Source organism: Coenobita brevimanus, chromosome 98 (genome assembly GCF_032717465.1).
Source record: "Coenobita brevimanus isolate Jiangsu-jjx chromosome 98, ASM3271746v2, whole genome shotgun sequence".
NCBI classification, from domain to species: domain Eukaryota; kingdom Metazoa; phylum Arthropoda; class Malacostraca; order Decapoda; family Coenobitidae; genus Coenobita; species Coenobita brevimanus.
The window spans coordinates 5029013-5046414 of NC_137051.1; positions in this window are offsets into that span (position 1 = coordinate 5029013).

Genomic DNA, 17402 nt, shown 5'->3' on the forward strand with positions numbered 1-17402 from the left:
ATACGGGGATTTCCCACTAGGCTCTGTTAGCTTGTGTTAGGCTGAAATTTCTGTACTTTATCCTAGAGCAACATAGGGCCTAAATTCACCCTATCTCCTCCATGACCCCTCTGGTTTATCCGTCAGATCTAGAATATATCCAGTTATATCAGCTACTTTAGAGGATGTAACTTATGCCACAAAAAAACTAACTTAAAATTATGTGCCCAGCATCGATATCAAGTATATTTAATGAAGTAACTGATGCTGCAAAAACTCTAACTTAAAGATTAAAATAGGATGTAGAGTAGGAGGATGACAAATGGCTGCATATCGTTTAAAAGTATCAACTGACGCCATGTTTCAGGAGCATAACACAACCTCCATTACAGGCGCGTGATGACAATGTAAACAAATCAGAGGCGGGAGGGTAACAGCGCATACCATTCTTCCTGCATAATCAACACGGGATTTTTAAAGTTGTTATTTTTAGTGAAGTAACCGATAAGTAATGGCTAACACAGGACATCGGTACTGCTTACGCAGTGAACATTTTTGCTTCCCTAATGACCCTCAAAGTTACAGTTAGTTTTAGGGATGGACTGGGCTAAGATGCAGTGAACTGGGGTTTGCGATGGTTGAGTGTAGAGAGCATTGGGTTGCTGGTTGTGGAAAGCCTCTACTGGTTTTCACAAGACCCACCTATATGTTATAACACAGATCCAGGATTCTGGGGACTTGAATGATGAGTGAATGGAAGCGTGGCCCATTGTTCTAGACAAACATGGGCTGTCCGGACGTTGCTACTCCTCACCCTGCCCTAGGGTGGGAAAGGAGGCCCAGATGATGATGATGTTATTTTTAGTATTATAATGAAACTATTGACTTGGAAAAATCCTAGAGAAAATTATTGGGCCACATTAGTGTTTGTATTTAAGCGTGTCAATAATCGTTGTGTAGGAGGGTGAGTGACAATGGCAACTGGTTTAGATGAAGGAGGTGATGAGACAAAAACCCTAATTTAAGTCGGGAATCCAAGTACAGTACAAGCCTATGATATGGAACGTGGTGTAATTCTAAGGGGAGATGGAAGATTGGTACCCTTTCCTCTATAGCCACCATTTTTTTTTTTTTATGTGTTAGAATGATAGGATAGCTGGTGAGAGAGAGAGAGAGAGAGAGAGAGAGAGAGAGAGAGAGAGAGCAAAACTGATCTCAGTACAGACCTATGATCTCGAGCGTGTTTCCCGGTGGCCTCGGTATAGATAGCCCAAAAGAAAACAGGGGGGTGACTGAACTGTCTCTAGGCGACTCTCTCTCTCTCTCTCTCTCTCTCTCTCACACACACACACACACACACACACACACACACACACACACACACACACACACACACACACACACACACACACACACACACACACACACACACACACACACACACACCCGGGGCTTTCCCAGCTATTTCAGTTCCAGGAATGTGTGGCACGGAACTACTGGGATTCACAAACAAGATGAATGCCTTTCCTAACTAAGACTGGTTTTGTGGAAAGGACGAGGAAAAGAGGTTGGAGAAGCTTTACGTGTCATTTTATTTCTTTTACATATACTGTATATTTTAGTTTATCATCATCGTCGTCATCATCATCATCATCATCATCATCATCATCATCATCATCATCAACTGTCATTATCATCATCATTATCAACTTATCACTGTCACCACCACCACCACCACCACCACCACCACTCTCTTGGTTACCACGGGAGACTTACTGAGAGGTTGTTACATAATTAGGTTGTTGCGATTGTAACTGCCCAAGGACATAAGGGTCATAGTCTAGTGTTACTTATGCATAAACAGACCTTGAGATGCACAGCTGTTTATATTCTCTCTCTCTCTCTCTCTCTCTCTCTCTCTCTCTCTCAAGTCGTCAGCCGATGTTTTTATTGTTTTACCCTGTTTACTTAGCCTAAAATTGCCATCACTCCATACTGAACGCCGCCTTGTCACATTAACACTAGAATATGATGCAAGTCACGAAGAAGTGCTATGGAAATGATGTAGAGTCGTAGCCTTGTCTTATTCTCCCACTAGGATACTTGAAATAAAAAGAACGAAAATCTGTGCCAACTTAAGGTGAACGGAGTATAGTATCGGCCACTTTCACAGCCGCATCCGAACGAGGGTGTCTAATTTAATTCTCATCTCCGGACGATTTTTTTCCCCTAACTGCTATGCTGAAGAAAATCGTCTGGCGAGGAAGGAACGAAAGAGATGAGATGAACGATTAATATACTCCTTTCATCTTAATTTGGCCCATATTTTCGTCCTTTTCCATCTTATTTCACGTAACTCGTTGGCTGAAAAAAAATCATGTTACAACTCTTCGTCCCTACCATTGCACTTCTTCGTGACTAGCAAATTTAGGCCGAGTTAAATCGGGTATAGTGGGTCTGTTAACTACCCTAGAACGTAAGGGTCATCATCTCGTGTTAGTTTGACTTAAATTTCGACCTTGAGATAGGACTGTTAGGAGGGCTGGTTGGTTTTCCCCTCCACTCCTCTCTCTCTCTCTCTCTCTCTCTCTCTCTCTCTCTCTTTCAGGATTTCCCGGACAAATGTCATAGAGCAACTTGATAGTGCGGACGTTTGTGTATCATCCTGTCTGTTTGGCGTGAAAGACAGGAGGTCACAGCTGTCTAAGGCCGGATGAGCTGTCTTTGTTTTGATATGCTCATTTTGACACGTGTTGGTTGTTTTTGTTGCCTTTGTTGTGATGGTTTATGATTGTTTTGGTTGTCGTTGTTGTGATGGTCTTATTTTGCTTCGTGTTGTGTTGCTTTTATACGTTTTGTCTTGGTTGTTTTTCTTGTTTGCGATTTTCTTGTTTTGATTCGTGTTGCTGTGGTTGTTTTTGTTGTCTTTGTTCTTATGTGATTATTGTGTTTGATGGTTTGGATGCCTTGTCTTTGGTGTGCTCTGTCTGGTTTTGATTTGTGTTGTTTGGGATGCTTTGGCTTTTTGGGAGGCTATCGTTTGTTTGGTCTTGGTTGTTTTTGCTGTCTTCCTTGTTGTGAATCACCCCCCCTTTCTGTCTCTGTCTGTCTGTCTGTCTCTCTCTCTCTCTCTCTCTCTCTCTCTCTCTCTCTGTGCATGGATGTATGTATGTGTAATGTCTTGCGATCATTGAACTGCGTGTGAAATGTAGCACTCATTCTCTCCTTGTGTGTGTGTGTGTGTGTGTGTGTGTGTTGTTTTAAGCAAATTTCAATGCTCATGTTGTTGTTGTTGATGGTTTTAATGTTGTCGGTGGTGGTGGTAGATTTTTGTCTGATGTGGAACTAGACTCCTCTTGATGTTAATATCGTCTTCTTCCACTAAAAAAAATGTTTATATTATTATTATTATTATCATTTTTATTATTATTGTTATCATTGTTATCACCATTATTCCTATTTACTTAGTTTACGAGAACTGTTCCTGCAGTTTGTGTGTGTGTGTGTGTGTGTGTGTGTGTGTGTGTGTGTGTGTGTTTATGTGGTGGTGTTTCTAGCATTGTTCTTTATGTTCATTACATTTTTTTCCAGTGTTTTTCGTATTCCCGGTATCGTCGTCGTCGTCGTCGTCGTCGTCATCGTTGTTGTTGTTGTTGTTGTTGTTGTTGTTGTTGTTGTCATTCGTGCAGTCACCGGATCTGTTACCCTTTGACAAGAGACTATGTTGCTTGTTGTGTGCTTTATCCCTTCTGCTGGGTACCATCCCTCCCCACTTCCCGCCTCCCAGACAGGGCATAAGTGTGTGTGTGTGTGTGTGTGTGTGTGTGTGTGTGTGTGTGTGTGTGTGTGTGTGTGTGTGTGTGTGTGTGTGTGTGAGAGAGAGAGAGAGAGAGAGAGAGAGAGAGAGAGAGAACATGACAGGAAATGTGATTCAGACGAACATATATGTTCTTATCCAAGCTCGCATCACCAGCGAAACATGCAGTGGTGGGAGGGGGGGGGTGGATGACCCCACCCTTCCTCTCTAATCTCCCTTCACCCCAACTCACCCCTATCCCACCCATGCTCACGCACAAAAAAAAAAAAAAAAAAAAAAAGTCGGGCAGTACAGGCATGAGACACACATGATAAAACAAAACACAGTGGTATATAATTCTGCATCCCACTTCTTTATCACCTTCTCTTGTGTCCACACTGTCTCAACTTCCACCTCCTCCTGCCCATACTCTACTCATCCCTATCCATTTCAACCTGACTCTGTTTCTACCTCACCCTATTCTTCTCAACCTTCCCCACCACACCTCCCCATACTCCCAATCCACCTTCGTTTACCCTCCCTCTCCCCATCCCACCTCGACCTACCGCTCCCTACTTCGAACCTGCCACACCCATCCCCAAACCACTTTACTCGACTCTGAATCTATCCAACAAATTCGGCTTCACTAAATCCTCGTTTCCCTCCATCCCATTCCTTTCTTTCTTCTCTCCATCATTCCTCATTCTCCTCCGCTCCACCCCACTCCACGCCAAACCTTCACACCATTGCCAGTCTCTTAAATCCCATTTCCTTCCATTCCATTCCACCCCACTCCAGTCCCTCTCACATCTCTTCACCCGATATCTCTCCACCCTACCTCAAACCTCTCCTATCAATCCCACTCCATTATATCCACCTTCCCCCCACATCCCTCCACCCCACCCACTTCAGCTTCGAAAGTAGGAAAACTCTCTCATGCGGATAATTTTAGGGAAGTCCACCCCGCTGAAGATGCGTGCAGACTCTAACGCTCCCACAAGGTTGAGATTATAGTGTGAAGTGTATGAGATTTCCGACTTTAGTGCGGGTCAGATGGAGCACAATGCATGATGAAAGTATGTAAAGCACGAAACGTTTTGGTGACCTTATGGATGTTTTAATTCACGATTCTTCTTTTTCTTATATATATATATATATATATATATATATATATATATATATATATATATATATATATATATATATATATATATATAACAACTCCGTCATCCGCACGCACAAAGGAACCGCTAAATGCGTGTTCTGCTCACGTGGGAGACAAAGTATATTACGTAACTTGTGTATTTGTGCTTGCGTAAGTGTGTGTGTGTGTGTGTGTGTGTGTGTGTGTGTGTGTGTAGCTGCTTACGTCTGAACGTGTCCATATCATCGCTGATGTGTGTATGCATACGTATACGAATGCGTGTGTATGTATGTGGTGTATTATGAGTTAACTTATGGGCTAGAAAACTAAATCTTCACCTACAGCACATCAATAAAGGGTTGGGATAGTGTTTATCAAGAATCTTGACCAGTTGCAAGGATAAACAAGTCTCCAAACCAGCTTATTGTCATTTTTCTTATTTTCTCTTTATATGGAACAACGTAGCATTGATGATGGTGGTGGTGTTATTTGTGGTGGTGGTAGTGATGATGGTGGTGGTAGTTGAAATACCGGCCATGGCAATCCAGGTCGCCACCACACCCCCAGGAGGACACAACGGTGGGATAAGCAGAGCGCGCGGCAGGTCCGGTCTACATGGACCTAAGTACACCCGGGCCGCGGGCCCCTGTTCCCCGGAAGCCGCCCGACTAGACCACCCCAGTCCAAGTGCACTACCTTTCGGGCGAGCTAGCCCTCGCCAGGATCGGGGTGGAGCTGACCTCACAGCTCCAGGGAGCACCCCAGCAATGACAGATAGCTGCGCAAACACAGAGACGGCCAATAGCCACTCTGCTAACAAGGAGACGGCAAATAGCCGCTCCAATAAAAGGGCCATGGCATATAGCCAGGCACCAGTGATGGCCAATAGCCGCACACGAAAGAAAGGCCACAGCCTGTAGCCGGACCACCAACGAGGAGACGGCCGATAATCGCTCTGCCAAGTGCCCCTTGCAGAACCAGCGACGGCTGATAGCCGCGCGGGGGAGAGACAGGAACGCCCCTTCTCCTTCTGTAGTTGCCTTGGAGGTCACAACACCGGTGATGGCCAATAGCTGCGCCAGCCGGCAGGATACGGCCCATAGCCACTCCTTGTCTGTATGTCACCCTCCATACGGGACTTTGGTGATGGCCAATAGCCGCGCCGTCAGGCAAGTGATGGCCAATAGCTGTGCTTCATCTGCATTCCCATCAGGGAGTCGGGCCCCAGTGACGACCGATAGCCGCACCGACAGCAAAGGGACGGCTCATAGCTGCCCTCCGTCTGTTGCCCAAGGGAACCTAGCGATGGCCAATAGCCGCGCCGGGGAGGGACACCAAAGCCACTTTCCCCCTGTGACTCCGCGACGTGAGGGTGACCTGCGGTCAGCCATGCCTACTGGCAGGAGCGCAGGCCTCCCCTCTGCTCTCCCAGACTGAGGCAACCTCCAGGAGGAGGACTTCTGCTCTGAGGACTGGTGGAAGGGCCCAGTGCTATCCCCAGGGCTCTTCTCCATCCAGTTGGCCCCCGAGGAGGACCACCACCTGACGGCCTCCGGCCGGGAGCGACACCGCAGCCCCACCCTGATGGCGTCTCCACGAGAAGGAGACTGCAGCTCATGGACCTCTGAGGGCGCCCCCAGAACTCCGAGGCGAGACCTCACCCTTCCCCGACAGAGGTGACGCTCTTCCTCCACCAGACGCTTGAGGGAGCACTTCTGAGACCTGTTTGGCCCCAGCCCCAAGGGCTAGACCCAGTTCCCAGCCCCAACAGTGAGGGGCCTTTCACCACGCCCAGTCCGAGTCCTTGACAAGAGACAACGCCCCTGAGAATGGTCCCGTGGCTGCGGGACGAAGGGACACCTGGCGAGACTCTTTCTACTCCAGGCAGACAGATGCGGGTCCTTAGGCTGCCCCCCCTTCTCCCCCCCCCCTCGCCCAATCAGTGAGACTCCTTAATAGTGACAGTGATATACGACTTTTACAGACGAGCACCGAGAGGCCAATACAGTGATATAAGTGAAAAATGTAAAACAGAAATAAGTAAAAATACCAGAGATCATATATAATTATTTTGTAACAGACGAGAGGTGAACATGCAGTACTATTACCATAACTCAGTGCCGGTGCCACCCTGTGTAAATCTAAAGGATGGGGAACAGTGACATAACTTTCATTCCTATTGTAAAAACCAGAATCAGAGTTAGTACCAGAATACCTAAAACCTGTGCTCCGCCTCATTGGAAAAGGGCCTCTTGTGCAGAAACGGTAAAAGTGTTATGCTGTCCAGACCCAAATCGAGACTCCTGTCTGGATAGTATCCTGCGCGATACTACAAACCTACCAACCAGCCCATATTTTGGTATTGATCAGCATATTGTGTACGAGTCGTCCTGTTCCACATTAGAGAATTTGTCAATACACGTGTAAGGTTGTCGCCCTGTATTTTTGCCCTGTTCCTCTCTTATTTGTCTAGGCTCCAGTCTAGAAAGGGAACCCAGCTGCATTTTAGGCGTTCTAGGGATGGGAAGCCGCCTCTAAAACACCTAGCATAACAGTAGTGATGGTGGTAGTGGTAGTGATGGTGGTGGTGGTGATAGTGATGATGGTGGCAGTGGTGGTGGTGATGGTGGTGGTGGTGGTGGTAGTGATGTAATGTGTTGATTTAATCCGGACTGTCTCTTTGGGCATATGGAGAGGATGGAGGATGACAACCTCATGTGGAAGGTGAGAGGTGTGGATGTTGGGGGTGGAGTTTCACAAGGCACTCTGAAAAAGACCTGGGATAAGATCATAGAACATGACCTTAGAGGTAAGGGATTAACTATACTCAGTTTCTTTTACTGAGGCGAAGATGCACTTGACAGGTTGGTGATGACTGGCTGAATGCAACATGTCTGAAAAACATTTCCTAACCCCAACTTTACCCTCAGATATTTGTTGTCAATTAATGATGCTAACGAGTAAAGAGAGTATGAAGTAATGTTGCATTCAGCCATTCATCACCAACCTGTCGTGCACCTTCGCCTTGATAAAAAAAAACCTGAGTATAGAAAGGTTGCCAGAGACTGAGCAGCATGGACAGCTGCCATTAAATAACCAAGGGTGATGCAAGTACATTTGAGCCATTAAATGAATGATGATGATGATGATGTCTCTGTCTCTAGAAATATGTCATTCTGGCTATGCATATCATGAGTAGCACTCTACTATATTACTCATCAGATGAAATACAGTACTGGTGTTAATGAAAAGAGTTAGAACTTGATAAACTTTTATTCATAAACAAAATAATTTTTTGTGCCCACAAGGCCAACCACTCTTGAATCCACAACAGCTGCAGTTCCTTATTTAACTACAGTACACATGAAGTAGACAGTGGAGAGTTTGTTTATGGTTGACAGGCTGGGAGACAACACATCCACACACAAAAAAATAAATAAATATAAAACTACCTACCAACTCCACCTACTACTCAAAACCAATGCAACAGATGCACAGCAGCAACAATTATTCCCAGAATGATCATTCTTTATGAGTCATTTACCTTTCCTTCACCTTTCAGAACCAGTCAACCTCATCAACTCACTTGGCAAACTTATGACTTTTTACAGTAAGCAGTTTTTTTTTCTTTTCTTTTTATGTTGGATGGGTTCAGGTAACTTTCTAGCCCTGTCCATAGTAGCAGACACACTCCAGATTATATGTCAGGGATATTTTCCAAAATATAACTTTTTCTGTACAACTGATACTGTAAATTGAAGGAAAAAGTAACAAATCTACTTTTCAGGCAGCAATGAACTTAAATCGGACAGTTTTCCTGAAAATTTAAACTTAAAAGCAAAAAAAGAATGTCAAAAGGGTCAATTTAAAAATGGTGACCCACTTGGTTTCGTTTTAGTAATATTTGCTATCAACCTGCTGCTCTGTGGTAGATCCAGGGGTTGAGATATAATGTTTATATAATTCTAAATAATATACAAAGGATGAAGACAATATTGTTTATAAAGTTCTGCATAATAAACAAAGGATGAAGATGATGATAATACTGTACTTGCAAATAAAACAATCAATACCTTTACCTGGAGAAAAAAAAAAAAAAAAGTGATGATAAGTCTAAATGATGCCCCTTGAATCATTTTACAATTGGCAAGATCTGCCAAATGAATAACATGAATGAATAACAAGAATGAGAGAAAAAATTTGAATTTGAATGCTTGAGGCTAAAAATAAGTAAAAACATAAGGATTGTAAAATACGAAAAAAATAAAAAGACAGACCTCAGGACTGTGAAGAAAAGCTACAAGAGCTAAAAACCACTGATTGGTGTACCATATTAATTGAACAAATTAAAATCTCAAATAATAAATAACTGTACTGTATCATTATATAACATGTGCAAACTAAACTAACATGTACAATACTTAAGGATATACATATCTTGCAAAATATACATATATATAAATATGTGGAGGAGAAAGGGTAATAACTTGTGCATCATAGGGTTAATCCTTTGCTTCGGGTGATGTATTATATTGGTTTATTCTTGCAGTATCCATACGAGTGAGTAAAGTCAATTCGGGAAACACCTCTCAAATTCAGCGGAATAATGAATGTTATATCAATCCTAACCCCTCTAGTCTGGAAAGTATATCCAACCCAGAATTATATCACCTGGGGCTACATAGAATAAGCCAAGTGACATTATTTTAGGTTTAAAGTATAAGTGGCAGTTCATTTTATACAGTATATAATATGCTCACATCACACTATCAACCCTCTTAAAGCTGGGAAAAGTTTGGTAATTTATTCCACCTTACCGAAGACAATTTTAATCAGATGAAGGGTAAGTCATAAGGGCCTACGAGTGTTATATATATCCAGTTACTCTTTCCATCATTCAGGTTCCCAAATTAACCCCTTCAATTCAGTGATGTTCAATTTCTTCTTAGTCAGACAATTTTATTCAGTTTATGAAAGAGCTCTTGAACTGGAGTGAATAAGGAAGGCCATAACCTAACCCCTTGTGTTCAGTGTATCTCTTTGAAGCTGAATAAAATTGTGTGGAGCATGAAAATACAAAATAATTTCTGCAATGTACTGGTTAACAATTTCAGCACTGAGATGCCTTATGCACAATATTGTATTCATGTTGCTGACAGACTTCATCCAGGTTAACCCCTTTAATCCAGTGATTTATCTTGTTTTTATTTATTTATTTTTTTGCTACCACCATATGATTTTACTCACCTCATTTCCCCCCCCCCCCCAAACAGGAGGATCTAGTACACCCTTTATTAACCTCTTCTGTATTAGACATCATTCCTAAGTGGTACAATATGTAATCCATCTGTTCATTTGAGAGAGAGAGAATGATGGGGTCAAAGGAGATGAAGTCTACTAACCCCTTCCCTACTAGGATATCTTTCTATACTTTGCTACTGTCAGATGATTTTATTCAGCTTATGATAACAGCCTCTCATTGTGAATGAGACAATAACTGTACATGTATTTTTGAATCTTCCTATTAGTATCTGCAGACTGAAAGCCTGAATGCCCTGTAGCTTCCTAAGGATCATCATGAAAGTCACATATATAAATAAATGAGTCACTCTGGTTTGGTATCTTAAACAAAAATGTTATTACTCATTCAATTTCATCTAGATTTCAATCCAGACTTCAAAACAGAAGTAAGAGCACGAGTGTCTGTAGCACACTAACTCATTGGTATGTATCTTATTAAGCACATACAAAACTATAGCATTTAGTGTTTTTTTTTTAACCATGAAAAATAATTTTCATGTTATAAAATGGAAGCTCTATAAAAGATGCAGGCTGTAAACTATTATCAATTTGATAAACCCCTTCAGTCCAACAATGAATTTTTCATTTCATTCTTGCTAGCTTCAACAATTTTGCTAAGTATGGAGAAGCCATTTGTAGGTGCCACAGTTAGAAATGGTCTTCACGAACCCCTTCACAACCTCAGATCCCTCCCTGAGCAAAGTAAAAGCATCTAAATTTAGCAAGAATTACAGTAAATAAAAATAAAAATCCTTGGACTGAAGGAGGTAACATTACAAGACCTCATAAGCTTATTCCCATGAATCCAGTTTCTCTCTCTCTCTCTTCATGCAGTTTTATTCGGCCTTGGAGACTTCAAACTGAGGATGCTAGATATGGTTTCAGTAATTACCCCAGTATGAGAGTTTTCAGAGCTAAATAAAACCATCTGCAAGAGGCAAAAAATATAAAAAATACATCATCAAAGGAAAGGGTTTCAGAAACCATTCACTATAACTATAACAATCATCATCATCTATATTCTATACTGACATTACACTATCTCTCTTTTCAAGCCTACATATGCCACTCTCAGAAAGTTTTTTGGACATAATCAATATTCTCCTTAAATGGTACAAATAATGATGATGATGATAATAATAATAATAATAATAATAATAATAATAATAATAAATAATAATAATAATAATCCATCATCCAATCCTACATTGCCCCATGAGAAGTGTAGGAAGCCCAGGGCTAGGCAAGTTGGTCCTGACATTTAATATAAGAGTGACCAGCCTCACTCATCACCTAGTGGCATTACGTAAGCAATAAACCCCAACCATCCCTTGGATATAAACCTTCACCGGATCAATCCGATTGGAGTGCCTTAATTACCCACTAAACCACCAGGTGCCATAATTTGGTTATATAGTTACCACCCAGCTTAGTAAATGGTTTCCTGGTGTACAGGAAACAAATTTAGCTTGTCACGCAGTGTACAGTCACCCACAGGCAGAACGAAGAGGAAAGAATGAAGGAAAGGCAGAAGTGGGAGTATTAAGTCACCCATAGGCAGAAGGATGAGGAAAGAATAAAGGAAAGAAAGACAGAAGAGGATGGAAAGAAGGATGGAGGAGAGGAAACGGCAGACACCTGAGAGCAGCACTACATCAAATGAGTGGATGGTAAGCACCGCCACCACTACTACTACTACTCATTATCATCATCATCCGGACCTCCTTTCCCACCCAAGGGCAGGGTGAGGAGTAGGAATGTCCAGACAGCTCATATATGCCCAATCCAATAGGCCAGGTTTCCATTCACTCATCATTCAAGCCCCCAGAATCCTGGCTCTATCGGATGTGCCAAAAAACATTCACCACGTTCTGTAGCTTCACATAAATAATAATAATAATAATAAAGCAAGTTACATTGGTAGTAGGTACTGTGGCATACACATACAGTAACTATGGTAATCCTTCTCACAGCAACCTCTTCCATTTTCTTTAATCAAAATTCATATTATGCAGTCAGTTTTCCTATGTAAGTCAATGTACTACATGCATCAAGTTTTATTTTTGTAATTTCCAGTTTAGTTTTGGAAAGACCATTTGTAGTGATAGGGTTTGTACCAGTGTCCATTAACCCCTTACAAATACTTACTCTCCCTAAGGTGAATTAAATCATCTGAAGGTAGCAAGAATACAAGAGATGTCAACAGATTGAAGGAACCACTTCACTCAGATGATGTGCTTTTTGTATTATTCTTTTCATCAACAGGTGACTTTTATTCAGCTTAGGATAAACTGGACAAGTTAGTGCAGGTACAGCCTTAATTAACCCTTTCAGTCCTTGGGTGTTCTCCTAATATAACAAAATCATCTGATGGTAACACAGGAAGAATAAATTGAAAATAACATCTTTGGCTAAAGAGGTTCAGCAAGCGTCATTTTTGCTGTCTGTTTTTTTGTCACTGCAAATGTTATATGGCATCACAATAAGGATGACACAGGTAAGAGATTCTTGGACAAAATACAGTGCCTTATTCAGTACAGGATTCTAGGACACAGAGGATTTAATAACATTAAAGAAGCCTGTTCCTCATATCAATGGGGACACTGTTGACAGTTCTCCCACTTTTGTATTGTACACTCTCTCTGTTTCTGGATCCCACCTCACTCCATCTTTAGGTGTAAAAAAAAGGGATAGATGATAATGGTAATGCAGTAGAATACTATTTAGTCTCCAGGCTTAAAATGTTTTCTGTTTTGTTCCTAATCTGCGTAACATTTTCCATTATTTAGGTTATAATAAAAAAAGACTATAATTTAATCTAAAAAGACTATAATTTGACTGGAAAGTGACAAGAGTGAACTTTACTGGATAAATATAATAAGGCCAATTTTTACCTTTAATATTTCTCTTTTACAAAAACAATTATGTTACCTTCAGTTTCCATATTTCTTCATGTTCATGTTTATTGCACAGAATATTATCTTAAAGTTTACAAGGAGTGGTAAATGAAGTAAAATTACTGAATACGCCTCAAATAATAATATAACTATACTTGGATAACCAGAAAAATCTTGCCATATTCTGGGTATTCATGTAATATTTGGTTTCAAGCACCTTTTTAAGAACCACCGCACACACTTTAATAGCATATTTTCTGAAACAGTCATTGGATCTGGGCACTGCTTTACATTCTTCTAATAATGTTAAAGTGATGCTTTACACTTTTTCTATTACCTGCAAAACTAATAAACTGTGTGACTATTAGTAGTGCACATGTCAAAACACAGGTAATCATCTACCAGCAGCAGTGTGAAATTTTTATGGTTCTGAAGGTGTACTTTGTTGATATACTGAATTGCACATATACAGCATATACCTTTATCATTCATAATTCATAGTTAATGATAAATTGGGATTGACCTTTCTTTCCCACACTAACTACAGTATTTCATACAAACAACTTTATGTGTTGGCAAAACCTACTGAATGACAATCCTGAGAACATGGAGAATTACTAAATTACGAAACTGAAACTTCTATAAATTTAAAAATACTGTGGTGTAAAAAAATATAGAATACTGTGTAAATGCTTTTCATTATCTGCATTACTTGCCTTTCCACCCTCCTCCTCCTGCTCTCATTCTTAACTTCACAAAATATAAATTCGGCCACTTCCAAGGTACACAAAGCTTTTACTTCAGAAATTCCTAATCATCCATACATGTGCATTTGTTCTAATAATACAAAACTAATGCCTGGGGCTGGGAAGGAAAGGTCCATGCAGCTAATAACCAAGACTTAGAAACTATATCCAAGTGAATCCTGTACAAACTCTCCCACCGTTGCTTTAACTCCTTGAGTTTGGTGATGTCCTCTTTATTACATTCCTGCAAATTTCAGATGATTTTACTCAGCATAGGGGGAACCTTCTCATACCAGGGGGTTTAGATGTAGCCTTCAGTATTCCATTCATTGCTACAGACCCCTCCTGTATTGAATGAAATCATCTGGTTGCGGCAAGGGTAAACTAAAAAGTGTATCACCTATATTCAAGTTTTTTAAATAAGTCCCACCTAATTACAATGTATAAATGCCTCACAGGCTTTATTTTCAAAGTAGAGGAAGACACAAACTGCAATCCCAAATACTTCACCAAAACTTTTTTTTTTCTTTTTTTTTTAAATAGAATTTCATGGCAAAATGTTACAGATCTAACTTTGAACTGGTTTCAGAAACTTTGTTTTCTGTATTAAAAAAAAAAAAAAAAAAAAAAAAATCTTTATGCTAGGTTGTATAAAGTTACTCATAGAGCAAATAATCCATGAAGTGGATAATTCTTGAAAAACAGGTAAAAAAGGATGCATGACAAAACATCATAGTCCATGCCAAACTAAACAGTAATGAAAAATATGTAGTACTATACTGTATTACAAATATACTGCCTGGGATTCCATTTATATTCAGACTATAATCACATGTCCTAGTTATGTATATTAATAATAATTCCACAACTTTCAAATAAAGCATACAGAAACATCTAAAGCACCGAGTGTTGCAGACAGGGACATTTAAAAAACAAATCACAATATAAGTAGTTCTCATATAAAGTTTTTATTATAAAGTTGGTGGATTATTACCTGTTTTTCACTTCATGATAGGGCATGTGTGTTTTTTTGTGCTGTTAAAATTGCTCCTTCCATGAGTCAAAAGAATATCTCACAAAGTTCTTTCAGCCTGAGGATATACTTTATATTCTGTTCTTGTAAACACCAGATGTTTTCCTTCAGCTTATGAGGATGCTCCCTGAACAGGTTATATACAGTAACAGCCTTCAGCATCCTTTACAGTACAAGAGTTCTCCCTCATGTTGAATATAATTGTTCAGCATTAGCAAAAATGACCTAAACAAGATGTACTCTGGTTGGGAGTTAATGTACCCTATTACATCCAGAAATAATCAATTTTAACCCCTCCACATCAATTATGTACTTCTGTGCTCATGCCCAGTACTGCTAAACAATTTATCTCTGATGCCTTACTCCATACTGGGAATCCCTGAACACGTGATGGCCATTGACAAGAATGCCCCCAGGCGACCTTGTCCTCACACATCTCTCACACAGAGGATAATGATGTCTGTATCTAATCCTTCCACATCAAAACATATATCCCAAGCTGAATAAATTGTCTGTTGATGGCAAGAATTAAATATCAATGATGTTCTTGGGCTGCATAAATTGGACTGCATGGTGATTTTCATCCTTTGGGCAGGAAAAAGTCTCAGGCCAAACCTGATAACCCATTTATGGAACTCGCATAAAGATAGAATATATTGTACAGGAGAAAACATACCAGCTGTAATTAAAAATGATAAATAATTTTGCATTGTCAGTATCTCAATTTGGAACAAATTAACTGCCGCTTCCTTATTAACAAAATGTTAAGTCCTGAACTTGCAGCACACACACCCTCCTGGAAATAAAACTGGACACTGATTCACAAATAAACTTATGACTGACCACCTGAATCCAGATGTTGTCCTGTTTGCTTTATTCTTACTGCTAACAGATGGTTTATTCAACTTAGGAAAGGCCTCTCATATTGAATGGATTTGTGAAACTTTTACTTAACCCCTCCATTTCAAAAGGCTAACCTAAGCCGAATACAAATGGCAAGAATAAAGCGAAAAAGATGTCCTGGCCTCAGTGGGTGAAATCCCTGTCAAAACCAAGATCTGTTTTTGCAGGAAAGGATAAAAAATAGTAGTGTGTGGAAGCTTCCTATGTCTCTTGTTCATCCCAAAACAAATCTTGGTTATGAGAGGGAGATAATGGTAAGCCTGTTGGTGAATCTGGTCCCTGGGTTGAATCTCATACTCTCTTGTATCTTCTCACACACGCTATGGAATGACTTTGATGGCAGACGAGAAAGAAGCTAGTACAAAAATACACTTGAAGATATACCTTCAGTTCACAAGTAGACACTCTGTGACAGCATTAAAGTGACAGGAAAAGAATGTATTACTGTAATTTGGCTTTATACACTTGGTTCATTTAAAATAAGATGTTAATTTTTGAGTGGATCCTCCGTAATATATTAATTTATATACAAATTCCTCTTTTAAATAATAAGTTTACCTTGCATTTGAATAAGCACAGAACACAAGACAACTTCTGAATAATGTACCGTAATTACTGTAGTTCATCATGAAGGGAGGTTAAAAGTAAAATGCACCAGTTCTGCATTTAAAAAAAAAAAAAAAAAAAAAAAAAAAAACTATCAGCCAATCCCATACTACCCCCTTCAAATTGAAAGCAGAGAAAAATCCCTGGATGATGACAATAAAGTAAATACAGTAGTCATGTATGTTAACCACTTAGAGCTTACAAAATGACAATGAACTTGAAATAAATGCAAATACATTGTTTATATACTCATTATTAATAATTTCATAGCAATGACCATTTTTTAATATGTAAACATTCACTGTTGTGGAGACAGGCAACAATTTTTCTATGCATGCTAAAGAAAGCATTTCTAGACATTTAAGCTAAGACATTTTATCATCCCTGGATCTCTCAAAAGACTTTGTGCCACATATTCCTATTCTTATCTGGGATTAAATCTCTAATTTCAAGCTATACAAGAGTTCACCACCTTTCTTATATATTCATTTCATTCTATTATTATTAATTCTTTCTGGTGCTTCACCTCTGATTCAAACTTGAAAGTGCACCAGAATATTTACAGAATGATACAGCCTGACCCTACGTGCCACAAGAGTTCAGAGACAAGAACAAACTTTTCATATCGGGAGAGGGAGACAAACATATTTACAATCATCTACTCTGTCATAGGTATGATTTGCTTTTGCTGGAAGAACAAAGAGAGAGTGCAATCTCACAGCTCTCTGTCACTTCTTTAATGGCAAATCTTTGTTATAGACAGGAATCTATCATGAGATGTTTTATGTTTCTGCAGGAAAAACATGGAAGCAAAAGTGCAGAAACTTGTAGTGTCATTTGTTCTTCCTGTTGGCAAAATCCGAGTTACGAGAGGGAATTGATCGTAAATCTGTTTGGGTATCTTACCTCAGGCAGGCATCTAGTTCCAATTTTTACTTTAGCCTGTAAACCATGCTAGACAGGAGATATTCCAAGTCATAAACACTACTAGTTGGAA